The sequence below is a fragment of the Pelobates fuscus genome, chromosome 4 (genome assembly GCF_036172605.1).
Source record: "Pelobates fuscus isolate aPelFus1 chromosome 4, aPelFus1.pri, whole genome shotgun sequence".
NCBI classification, from domain to species: domain Eukaryota; kingdom Metazoa; phylum Chordata; class Amphibia; order Anura; family Pelobatidae; genus Pelobates; species Pelobates fuscus.
In genome coordinates this window covers 129,130,925-129,143,702 of record NC_086320.1, presented here as the reverse complement: position 1 = coordinate 129,143,702, position 12,778 = coordinate 129,130,925, and positions in this window count along the sequence as shown.

The window sequence follows — 12,778 nt, the reverse complement described above, 5'->3', positions numbered from 1 at the left end:
AGATAATGTATATCACTTAGCTCTTTTAAGAGCTGTTCCTGTTACGCTCTCCTTGGAGGAGAGGTCTTCCCCACACAGTCCTGGATGCTGGAGGTTCATACAGGGTGGAAGGAAGAGGTCTTTCCCAAACGGTCCTGGAGGACAGAAGCTGATCGAGGGTGGAAGGAAGTCGGCGAGACTCCAGTCAAGCTACGGCGGTTGCGGTGTCCGGTGCGGTGCTTGTGGTCCTCTGCGCAAGTTAGGAAGCGTCCATCAACGGAGGGTACTCGGTCGGAGGACGGGGATCTCTGTTACAAATACAAAGTTGTATTCCATACACAACAGTTCCCTTCTGCTGCCCTCTTCCCTCCTGCACCCTTACACAGAAAGGGTTTTAAAAACCCTTTTAACAGTTATCCGACTACAGCACCGTGGTCCCTCTGCGCTGGGTCCTCCTCCTCCTCTGATTTCATTCAACAGGGCGGCTTTCCTATGGGTTTTTACTGATGCTTGAGGATGTCCAGCACCAGTTAGGTGACCAAAAATTGCTTAATCACCAGGAAGTGCCTCTACTGGCTGTCTGATTGACAGCAACTAGAGTAAGTCTTAGTACTGTAATATAATCATTACAGTTCCTCAAACTGCAATGATTTACATTGCAGGACTAAGGGAGACAGGTACATTGCACCCAGACCACTTCAATGATATGGAGTGGTCTGGGTGCAATGCCTCTGTCCTCCTTAGTGTCTCCTGTGATGAAGTCAGTTTACATAAAATAGGAACTTTAGCAAATCTCATGTATGGAAAGCAATAAAAACTATATGTATTCCTTTATGACCCTTTTATGTCCCCTACCACCTATATTCAGCATTGAAAAAGTCCTATATTCAGCCTGTTTTTCAGCAGGGAGATTGTAAATGCTACCCTTCCTCCTACTACACTGCAAGAAGTGTAGCTACAATTTCTAGCTATTATGAAACATGGCTTGAAGGCTGAATTTGTGCAAGGCTAATGCACTCATGCAAATGCTTTTTATACATCCAATGTCCAATGATAAGTACCAGGGAGTTGAATGCATGTGCATGTTGTATGATTTAGAACTTGTTTACAGGTTATAATCTGAAACTTGTTGTGCCAAAACAAAGTCAACTTAGTCAATATCCAGGAGGCAGGGGAGAAGGGATAGCTAGTCTGTTTGCCAGAATTTCCTTGTATAGTTTCATATCAACATTCAAAAATGCAATAGGGTGGAAATTCTGACATACCCTAGTTTTTTTTCAAGGTTTTGATACAGTAGTGATGTGTGCATGAATGTACTTATCTGGAATTACCTATGAAGATGTGACGTGTTTGATAAAGTTGGTTAAGAGAGGGTAGAGTTTGAAGGTATGGTAGTAGATGTGTAAACCCATCACGGCTGGGACTTTTGTCTTTAGGCAGATGTTGCATAACCATCACTACCTTCTCAATAGATATGAGAGTATGGGCCTTATCAGGAGTTAGGCAAGGAATTCTCAACTTGTCTAGGAAGTAATTGGAGCAGGAGGAAGTTGGTTGAGCGATTGAGGCCTTTTTTATTAAAATAGCATAAAGAAGCATAAAAGAAGGCAAACTCATCTGTTGTCCTGGCAAGTTTGAGAATCTTATGGCCAGAGCTAGAGTTTATATAGAACACTGTATTAACTGCCACCCTATGTAACGGATCACCTGGCACCCCGACTGGGTACCTCCGTTAAAGGATGCTCCTAGCGCTCCTGAGGACTCCCAGCACTCCACCAGACACCATAACCACTGTAGACTCCCACGAACCGCCGCAGCTTGGTTGGGGTCTCGCCACGCTACCCACTCTGGACCCAAGACCAGGGTCTAGCTTCCAGTAGATGGACCTCTCAGAATTCCAAAGAGCAGGCACAGGAACAGCTCTTAGCAGAGCTCAGCAATAAAACCCTGGGGAGTATAGTGATTATAGCAATCCCCAGAGTGTAGTTCTCCAATCCCCCAAACATGAGTTGAGACTTCAGGAAGGGTACAAGATGATCTGAGGTGCTAGCACACCCAGTCTGCTTTTATTTCCATCTTACACATAAAAGACCGCCCACAGGGGCGGGGTAAAACAGCCAATAGCATAACAGCCAATAGCATAACAGCCAATAGCATAACAGCCAATAGAATAACAGTTCACTCCCCTCAGATAACCAGTTAACATAATTATACAGCCAGGAAAACTACAGTTTTTATACATGTGCTATAACTTTAAATCCATACATCCAATCTTCCTAAAAATGCATATTTAGAATCAGCACACTTTAAACATAAACCCTTCCAAAAATCACACCGATCCCTCCAGTGAATCAAAAGTTAGGTGGAAGTCCTTTATGACCGACCGCAAGCACAATTTCCTGCCCAAAACAGTTCCATAGATTTGGGCTGTGCGGTCGGTCAATTCCATGCAGAAAAACGGCTAAGTCCCATTTCGAACGGGACTTAGTCTCTGGAGCTGCAAGTTTAGTATGGGAGAAGGTAAGGGTCAGCGGTGTTCGGCAAAATGTGTAGCCGAATTCAGTTCCACAGAATCTTTAGCATACACCGCTGACCGCATCTGAATGAACAAAGATGGCCGCCGCCACGTGTTCGTTTGCACGAACTGAGGCCACCCAGCGCTCGGCAATTAACCTGCAGTAACCTCACAGCCTGGGAGGTAAATTGCCTGCACACTTTAGCTTCTGGGTGGTCCGCCTGTGTGGTACTTGGTTCAGTAAGCCCTATTTACTGAACCAAGTGGGGGAAAGCCAGGAACAAGTTATTTTACAGGTCTGGGGACATAGTCTTAAAGGGACATTGTTCAGCAAAGTTACAAGATGTCCCCAGACGGTTCTTAAAGGGCCATACACACCCAATACAAGTCCATACGTTTTCAGGGGCCATAGTCTTAAAGGGTATTGTTACCCAAAGTCTCAATATGTCCCCAGACAGTTCTTAAAGGGCCAGCAGCAGTACAATAAAATACCATTCACTGTGCTTAAAGGGCCAGCAGTCGCACAACAAAATACAACATGCCCCAAATAACCCAGGGGCCATAGTCAGCAGGCAGGAGGCGGGCAAACAGGCTTCTCCAGGGCCCAGTGGCGAGGTTGGTTTCGTCACACCCTATCCCTCAACCATCTTTCTAGAAACTTGACTGTTTTGTTAGATGGTGCATAATAAACATATTTTAGCCTCTTTGAACATTGCTCTATTTTATACATCTGTGGTTCCTAAAAGGCTAGTTAACTTGGATCATCCTATGAAATATAAGGTAATTGCCTTATATTTTTAACAGGTTACGTTTCTGTTGTCTTAACTACAACTAACTACTTTGTGAATCAGTCTGCCTCAGAATACTGCATTTTGGCAATCCACAAGGACATAAGGGTCTATATATGGAGAATAGTTAGATGCAAAGTAGTCAGTTTAAGCGTTCTCTATGTCCTGCCTAACTTTAGTATCCGAAAGAAGGAACTCATTTAGATGCTGTGGTCTGACCAGGATTGAGGTCAAGTAGTGTATGGTCGAAAAAGAGGGGAAAGATAAGGCACTATAGAAAATAATCAAAACGATACAGATCATATATTATAAGGCTGCAAATATAAATGCAATGAAAAACTGTTATCCATAGTATCAAATGGTAATAATAAAAGAACCTAACTTGTCAATTCATCATATAGTATTAGTGAGCTATAAACGTTAAATAAAAGATCTTAACAACACTAAGAAGGTCATAGCAATCTAACCTACTAAATAAGGATATTAAACTAAATACAATAAAATACAGCACAACAAATTAATTATGAGAAAATGTCAAATAATATAAATTGACAAACATTATAAGGTGCACGCAAAAAAATATTGGTGTATTTGTCATCATAAAGTACACGATGAGAGTGGAAAAATATCACAATATTCATTTAAAAAAAGGCCTCCTTCTTCCCAAGTCACAACCTTTAGCTACCAATACGCGTTTAGAAGGCAATCAAGTGTCAGAAAAATAATGAAAATGATACATCAGCTCTACTTAATCATACAAACATTGCATACATGGTTACAATATGTCTAAATGAGAATATAAAAAGCAAACAAAATGTAATCCATAATATTCCTTGTTGAAGTGCATACAAAAGTGCAATCATAAAAGCAATAAAGTGTGTTATAATCATGGGTATTTGGGGACGCTTTATGATTTGAGGGCTGAATTTATCCCAGCAAACTCTTGCCTTAACTCAATGGTGAACATAGACAAGTCAGCAAAGATTGAATGCTAAAACTCCCATGGGAAGTTGCTAGGTGACATTGCACTCCTTACTACTGTCTCCTTAATGGATTATGTTTGTTTTTCTCATTACAAAAAAATTGGGATATGAATGATTGTGTATTGTGTAATTGTGTATTATGCAGCAAAAATAGGTGTTTATGTTGACAAATGGGTTAGTGCTATTTTGGCCTGAATTTGGATGAATTTCTATTTGACACAGAATGAATTTCCAAGTCTAATCTGGCTAGTACAACAATTTTGAGCCTTGATGTTAGTACTTCATTATGTACTCTCACTAAAATTCTCAATCTCTTTTTTTCCTCTGGCATATTTCCATAACCCTTCAAACATGCAACTGTAACCCCAATTTTCAAAAAGCTCATCCTTGGCCCTAACTCCCCATCCAAAAACTACCCTATCTCGCTATTGTCTTTTGCATCCAAGATCCTTGAAAGACTTGGGTATGTGAGATTGATAGACTTCCTTGAGTCCATCTCTCTGCTCGACCCACTTCAGTCTGGTTTCCACACTCAGCAATCTGAGGAAATGGCTCTGACCAAAGTACCCAACAATCTATCCATGCCACTGTCCTCTCTCCCCTTGACAACTGCAATCCACTTCTCAGTTGTCTTATGTGCTCCTAACTTTCCCCATTGCCGTCTATAACGAATGCAGTGGTGAGGATCATCTTTCTGTCCGCCCGCACCTCCCACACCTCCCCCCTATGTCAGTCCCTGCATTGGCTTCCTGTAAGATATAGGGCTCAATTTAAAATTCTGGATCTTGCTTTCAAATCTCTACATAATGCTGCTCCCACCTATTTATCCTACCTCTATCCCCTATTTAGGCCTCTACGCTCTGCTGAAGACCTATGTGTATCCACTGTCCGTGCTCCCACCTCTGATGCTCGCCTTCAAGACTTCTCTAGGGCTGCACCGTTCCTGTGGAACTCCCTTCCCTTTTCCATTAGATGCTCACCCAGTCTCCACTCCTTCAAAAAAATCATTTAAAACTTACTTTTTCAAAAAAGCGTATCAATTAAACTGTTAATAGCTCCTAACCGATTCCTCTCCTGCAACTGTCATTTAAAAAAAAAAAAAAACACACTAAGTCTTCAGTGAAAACTATTCTACCAATCTACTTCCCTAATATTATCCTTACTATATTTGCATTTATAGGTATTTAAATTATATGTGTATACTAATGTAATCTTTTATGTAATTATATAATGTAATTATATAATATATATATATATATATATATATATATATATATGTATATATATATATATATATATTTGCGGTTATTTGTATTTTATATATAGATAGATATATATAGAATGTCACTATAAGTGTATTTTGTTACCAATATATATATATATTAATAACAAAATACAGTTAGAATGAAATTACATATGAATATATAATTTATATTAAATTTTGTTTCAATATTTTATTCATATTATTTTATTTATTTATTATTGTAATTATACGTATATATATATATATATATATGTAACGTCATTCTAAGTGTATTTTAACCCCTTAACGCCATTACGGCGTTCCATGCCGTCGCGCTTTAAATGGGCTTTAAAGCCGTTGCGGCGGCATGGAACGCCCCCAGGAGCCAGCAACTACTCACCTCCGCCGCAATCCTCTTCTGGGGGGCTGCCTGACAGCCCAGGCAGCCCCCCTCCGGCAAATGAGGCCCCCGGGGGCCATGTGATCGCTCTCAAAGAGCGATCACATGGCCCCCTATAGCTGGCTGTGGATCTGCCAGCAGGGGGACTGTCTAAAATATCAGACAGTCCCCCTGCTGGTAGGTAGTGTAAAAAAAATAATATTAAACATATTATAAAATAAATTAAATGCATTTTTATATATATAATATATGTATATATATTATATATATATAATATATACATATTATATATATGTAACGTCATACAAAGTGTATTTTAATACTAATATAAGTATATATAAGTATATATATACTAATAGATCTACATATATTCTATATATATATATCTATATATAAAATACAAATAACCGCAGATATATATATAGATAAATACATATAATTACATAAAAGATTACATTAGTATACACGTAGAATTTAAATACATATATATGTATATATATATTAAAATTTTACATGTATATTTAAGTAATCTTTTAACATAATTATGTGATTTGATTTATTAAAATTTGATTGACATGCCTGACAACACAGGGAGAAAGTGCAGAGAATTTAATTTGCAAGCACTATATTTGACCCTGTAACTCTCCAAGACACCATAAAACCTGTACATAGGGGGTACTGTTTTACTCGGGAGACTTTGCTGAACTCAAATATTAGTGTTTCAAACTGGTAAATTGAATTACAACGATGATATTTTAAGTAAAAGTGAAGTTTTTTGCTAGTGGGGTATGTCCAGTCTTTCTTAGTAGCCACTTATTCACAAACACTGGCCAAATATTCGTTTTTTGCCTTTTTCACACAAAAACAAATATGAACGCTAACTTCGGCCAGTGTTTGTGACTAAGTGGCTACTAAAAAAAGACTAAACATACCCCACTTTCAATACCTTGGCTTGTCTACTTTTTCAAATGGTATGCCATTATGGGGGTAATTCGCTTTCCTGGGCTACCACACCGTCTCAAAGGTAACATTACTAATCTGGCAAATTTCAATTTGAAAATGGACGTTCTATATTTGACCCTGTAACTTTCCAAAACACCATAAAACCTGTTAATGGGGGGTACTGTTGTACTTGTGAGACATCGCTGATTACAAATATGTGCAGTATTATGACATTCACAGCTAAAATGGCAGACGGAAATACAAATGTAAAAAATTTTTTTTTTTTTTAAATCTTATTTTCTCACATTTTTATACATTTTATTCATAATAAATTATGTTCCATATATGAATAGTTATTGATAAATTAAAGCCCTGTTTCTCCTGAACAAAATGATATATAATAAGTGTGGGTGCACTTAATGTGACAGCTGTGAATTACGGTTGAACAGACATATAGCGCAAATCCCAGTTTTTGTTTACGTTTTGTTTTGATCAGAACGTGCACTATTGACTCCGTCCTGAAGGGGTTAATACTAATATATGTACTTTATAAAAATTTTAATATTAATATTAAAATACACTTTGTATGACGTTACATATATATAATATGTATATATTTCTATTTTATTTTATAACATGTTTAATGATTTTTTTTTATACTTCCCACCAGCAGGGAGACTGTCTGACATTTCAGACAGTCTCCTGCTGGCAGATCCACAGCCAGCTATAGGGGGCCATGTGATCGCTCTTTGAGAGCGATCACATGGCCCCCGGGCGCCTCATTTGCCGGGGGAGGGCTTCCTGGGCTGTCAGGCAGCCCTCCAGAAGAGGATCGCGGCGGAGGTAAGTACCTTCGATCTCCAGGGGCTGCAAGTCGTTACGGCGTTCTATGCTGCCGCAACGGCTTTAAAGCCCACTTAATGCGGGACGGCATAGAACGCCGTAACGCCGTTAACGGGTTACTCATAAAACCTTGTTTAATCATAAAGTTGAAATGCAAAACAAGGCAAGGCAAATTGTAAATAGATTCAATAAATTAAGAGTAGCAATATATTCTTCTTATTTCATATATGATGAATAAAAATATTACCAGTCTACCTTGTGCCTGTTATACAAATGATACAAAACACAAAAAAAAAAGTTGCTCTGAATACTGTGTATATTAAGTCTAATAAAACAGTTCTGGAGAAGGTCCTGGCTTGGAATCATCAAGGATTTGTTAGAGCTGTAGACCAGCTCTGAGTAAAACAGTGTACAGCGGTATAATCCGTATTGGTGGATATGTAGCACTTTAGGGGTAAGTCTCACAGCATCCAGATAAATAAATACTACTTACCCCTAAAGAGCTACATATCCACCATCAGGGACTAGACTGCTATACATTGTTTTACTCAGAGCTGGTCTATAGCTCTAGCAAATCCTGGACGATGCCAAAGAATTGTTTTATTGGACTTAATGCACACAGTATTCCGTGCATCCTATTTTTTGTTTTGTATTGTTTTGCTTTTTGTCAGTAAGCTGTTGGGGGTATTCCTTACATTCAGTGTTTGCAACTTATTTCACTGTTTATATTAATTGATTTCTAAGCGCTTATCCTGTCATCAAAAATAATAATTAACTTGCAGATCTACAGTCTTTGCTGCAAGAGGGTAAAAAGACTGTCTGGAATGAACTGCTGGTGGCAAGAAAAGTTGGAACCCATATGCTTTATTATTATTTACTCCATACAAATCCTACATAGGTAAGGCGTAGGGTTCCATAAGGTAGGTCCTCCAATTTTGTATATATTTGGTCTTCTAGATCCTAAAAGAAATTAATAGAAATTAATAGACTTGTGCAAAGTAAAACATTTAGTTTAAAATAAAAAAAAACCTTTCAGGATGGTCAAATTTTGACTATGTAACGGTTCAGCTTATCCGAATTTTATTAATAAAAAAAAAATAAGCAGATGAACCAAAAGGGAGCAAAATTGAGCGAATCAGTGTCTTGCAAAAAATATGTGGTATATAAATATAGATTTTATTTTTTTTACTGCTCCTCCATCATCTTACTTGATCTGTGAATACAATCAACATTTAGGGGCTGTCCTAGAGCCATCATTCATCTTTTTTTTCCTTATCAATAATGTATTTTTTTTTGGCACCACAGGCATACTTCTGAATCACAAATCCAACAAACAAACTTGTCCATTGTGCATTTTGTTGAATGTGTAATTGGGCTGGATTTCAGCTTTGTGTAGAAATTCATATGTTCTCCTGATTGGTCCAAATACAGGAAACTAATCTCCAAGTCTAGTAATTCATTGTAAGGTCTCATTCACCAGCACAAGGAATGAGAAGCATTCTATTATAAAAGTGAGAACCATTGCAACCTACAAAGATCTCCATAGTGTAACGAGTGTCCTCAAAGGCCTCGTTCCTCCCGTTCCTTGAGTAAGTAAGATATGTATAACAATAAAATAGTAAGACATATTTACTTCAATGGAACCTGATCATTAGAAAGTACTTAAATAAGATTGTGGACAATACTATTTTTTTATTTTAGGATAGCTGCTACTAATACTAGAAACTATTCATCCCATCCATGAATATAGTGGAGAAGTGGCAATAATGTATTGATTTAAATGGAGTGAATCACATTGCTGTCATGTTATGTTGCAGGTGGTTATAAGCCTCCAGTGATATTGGCCGAATAGCAAAGAAAACTGTCTCTTCTGAATCTTAATATCAATGTTCATTTTAACTGTAAAGCTAGAATAGTTAATCATATCCGAGAGGCTATCTAAAACTATAGAATATTGAAATATAAATGCAAAAAGGAAAAATGTTTTTCTTTTCATTGTTAGGTTAAGCATATTTATTTGAAAATATATACATATGTATGTGAAAATAAAAAATTTCTACGCTTTTGGAAAAATACATCATGCTGTTTTAATATGTTTAAAGAACAAGTTGTCTAATATATTGACAGAATTTCATTTATGTGAAAACTATGCAAAATCACATTCTTTAGGTCGTGTAAACAAATGTCAGTCACTACACATTTTTGTTTTATTGCTACCTCCTTCCCATCTGTGGTGAGCAATTTTCCAACATGTTTTAGCCAAAAGGGCATGAAAGCAGCTGTCTCCACTGTGAAGGCCTGCAGAATGCCAGCGGGACATGCTTCTGCATGAGCTGATTGGCTTTTCCCCTGTACCATGTCTTTTTAGATTTTAGCATGTCTCTTTATAAAACAGTCAAGATTTTCTTAAAAACCAAGACATTTTTTGGCAGTTACTGTTGTTCAGCAAACTAAAATGAGAATTGTTAAAAAAATACACATGTATGCAGGTGACTTTTCTTCAGCAGATTTTTTAAAGATATATGATATTTTATAATATATATTTATGTGTCTCATTTCTCCTTTGATTAAAAATATTATTTAATTACTGTGTAATTTAACTTTAAAAATAATTGTAACTTCTCTAAAATTAGCAGTTTATCAAATCTTTTGGAAGGATTAATTTACATAAAAAGTACACATACAATATATAATATGCATAAAATATGCTTCTTTCTACTTTGTGGATGATGTCCTAGTTCCAAGGTGCTCTGGGCAGACTCATGGGACCTTAGGCATATCTTTAGTAATTGTCTCATGATGAACGCATTGCTTTCATAGTGCAGTATATGCACCATTGTGCACCATCAATAATATTATTATTTATAAAATATTTTACCAGGAAGGATACATTGAGATTTCTCTCGTTTTCAAGTATGTCTTGGGTTTACAAAACATTGCATTGATATAATAGGGTACAATAAAATGCAAAAACTATTTTAATACACAATATATAAAAAAAATTAACATGGTAAGAAACATATAATCAACCATGACAGGTGCATTCTATTTTGAGATATGTAGAGATAGGTATCTTAAATAATTCTAGACTTGGGGAAGATTTAACCCCTTAACACCGCAGCCAAATATACAAGTTGTGAACAGAACAAAACGTAAACAAAACCTGGCATTTGCGCTATATGTCTGTCCAACCGTAATTCACCTCTTTCATATGAAATGCATCCCCCCTTATTATATATCATTTTATTCAGGGGAAACAGGGCTTTCATTTAACATCAAATATTTAGGTATTAAACATAATTTAATATAAAAAATATATTAAAAAATGGGAGAAAAAAATATTTTTTTAATTTTTTTTAGTTCTATGTGACATTTTAACTGTGGATGTCAAAATACTGTTTGCTTTTACTGCAATACAATACACATATTTGTATTCAGCGATGTCTCACGTGTAAAACAGTACCCCCTATGTACAGGTTTTATGGTGTTTTGGGAAGTTACAGGGTCAAATATAGCGTGTTACATTTGAAATTGAAATTCGCCAGATTGGTTACGTTGCCTTTGAGACTGTATAGTAGCCCAGGAATTAAATTTACACCCATAATGGCATACCATTTGCAATAGTAGACGACCCAAGGTATTGCAAATGGGGTATGTCCAGTCTTTTTTAGTAGCCATTTGGTCACAAACACTGGCCAAAGTTAGCGTTAGTATTTGTTTGTGTGTGAAAAATGCAAAAAACGCCAATTTTGGCCAGTGTTTGTGACTAAGTGGCTACTAAAAAAGTCTGGACAAACCCCATTTGCAATACCTTGGGTTGTCTACTATTGCAAATGGTATGCCATCATAGGGGTAATTTTCATTCTTGGGCTACCATAGGGTCACAAAGGCAACGTAAGCAATCTGGCGAATTTTAATGTGAAAAAAATGAAACACAAGCCTTATATTTGACGCTGTAACTTTTGAAAACACCATAAAACCTGTACATGTGGGGTACTGTTGTACTCGGGAGACTTCGCTCAACACAAATATTTGTATTTCAAAACAGTAAAAAGTATTGCAGCAATAATATCGTCCGTGTAAGTGCTGTTTGTGCGTGAAAAATGCAAAAAACTTCACTTTTACTGGCGATATCATCGTTGTAATACATTTTACTGTTTTGAAAAACTAATATTTGTGTTCAGCGAAGTCTTCCGAGTAAAACAGTACCCCCCATGTACAGGTTTTATGGTGTCTTGGAAAGTTATAGGGTTAAATATAGTGCTAGCAAATTAAATTCCCTTTACTTTCGGCATGGGTTGTCAGGCAGGTCCCGCTAATTGTAATTAATTAGGATACCTAATTATGTAAAATTATTACATAAATATATGTGTAGAATTAATATATGTATATATATACATATGTGTATATATACGTATATATATATATAATTTTTTTTTAAATACTTTTATTTATATATAGGTATATATAGTGATATATACGTATATATTTATGTATATAGATATATATATTATGATATATATTATTTTGTTCTATGTGTATTTTGATATAAATATATATATATATTATTATCACAATACAGTTAGAACGAAATAACACACATCTATATATTTTTTAATTATTTATTTTTAAATATTTTTTTTATTTTATTTTTTTACGTATTTACATATATATTTTTTATATTATATATAAATATATATATAACAATAATTATATATATATTTAATCAGTATCAGTCTACGTGTAATTTGATATTAATATATATATATATATATATATATATATATATATATATTTATTAATATTTAAATACACGTCGTGTATGTGTAAATGTGTGTGTGTGTGTATGTGTATATATATATACTTAGATCATATATATATAATATATATGATCTAAGTATATTTTATTTGAAACTGTAATTTTTTTAATTTATTTTTTGAACTAATATTTTATTTTTTTTACAGGACAGGGGGCAGAGACAGTGTCAGCCAGTGATTTCACATCACTGGCTGACACACAGGATCAGTGATCACAGTGACTGCCTGTCACTGTGATCACCTCCTGCAGATTGGGTAATTGACCAC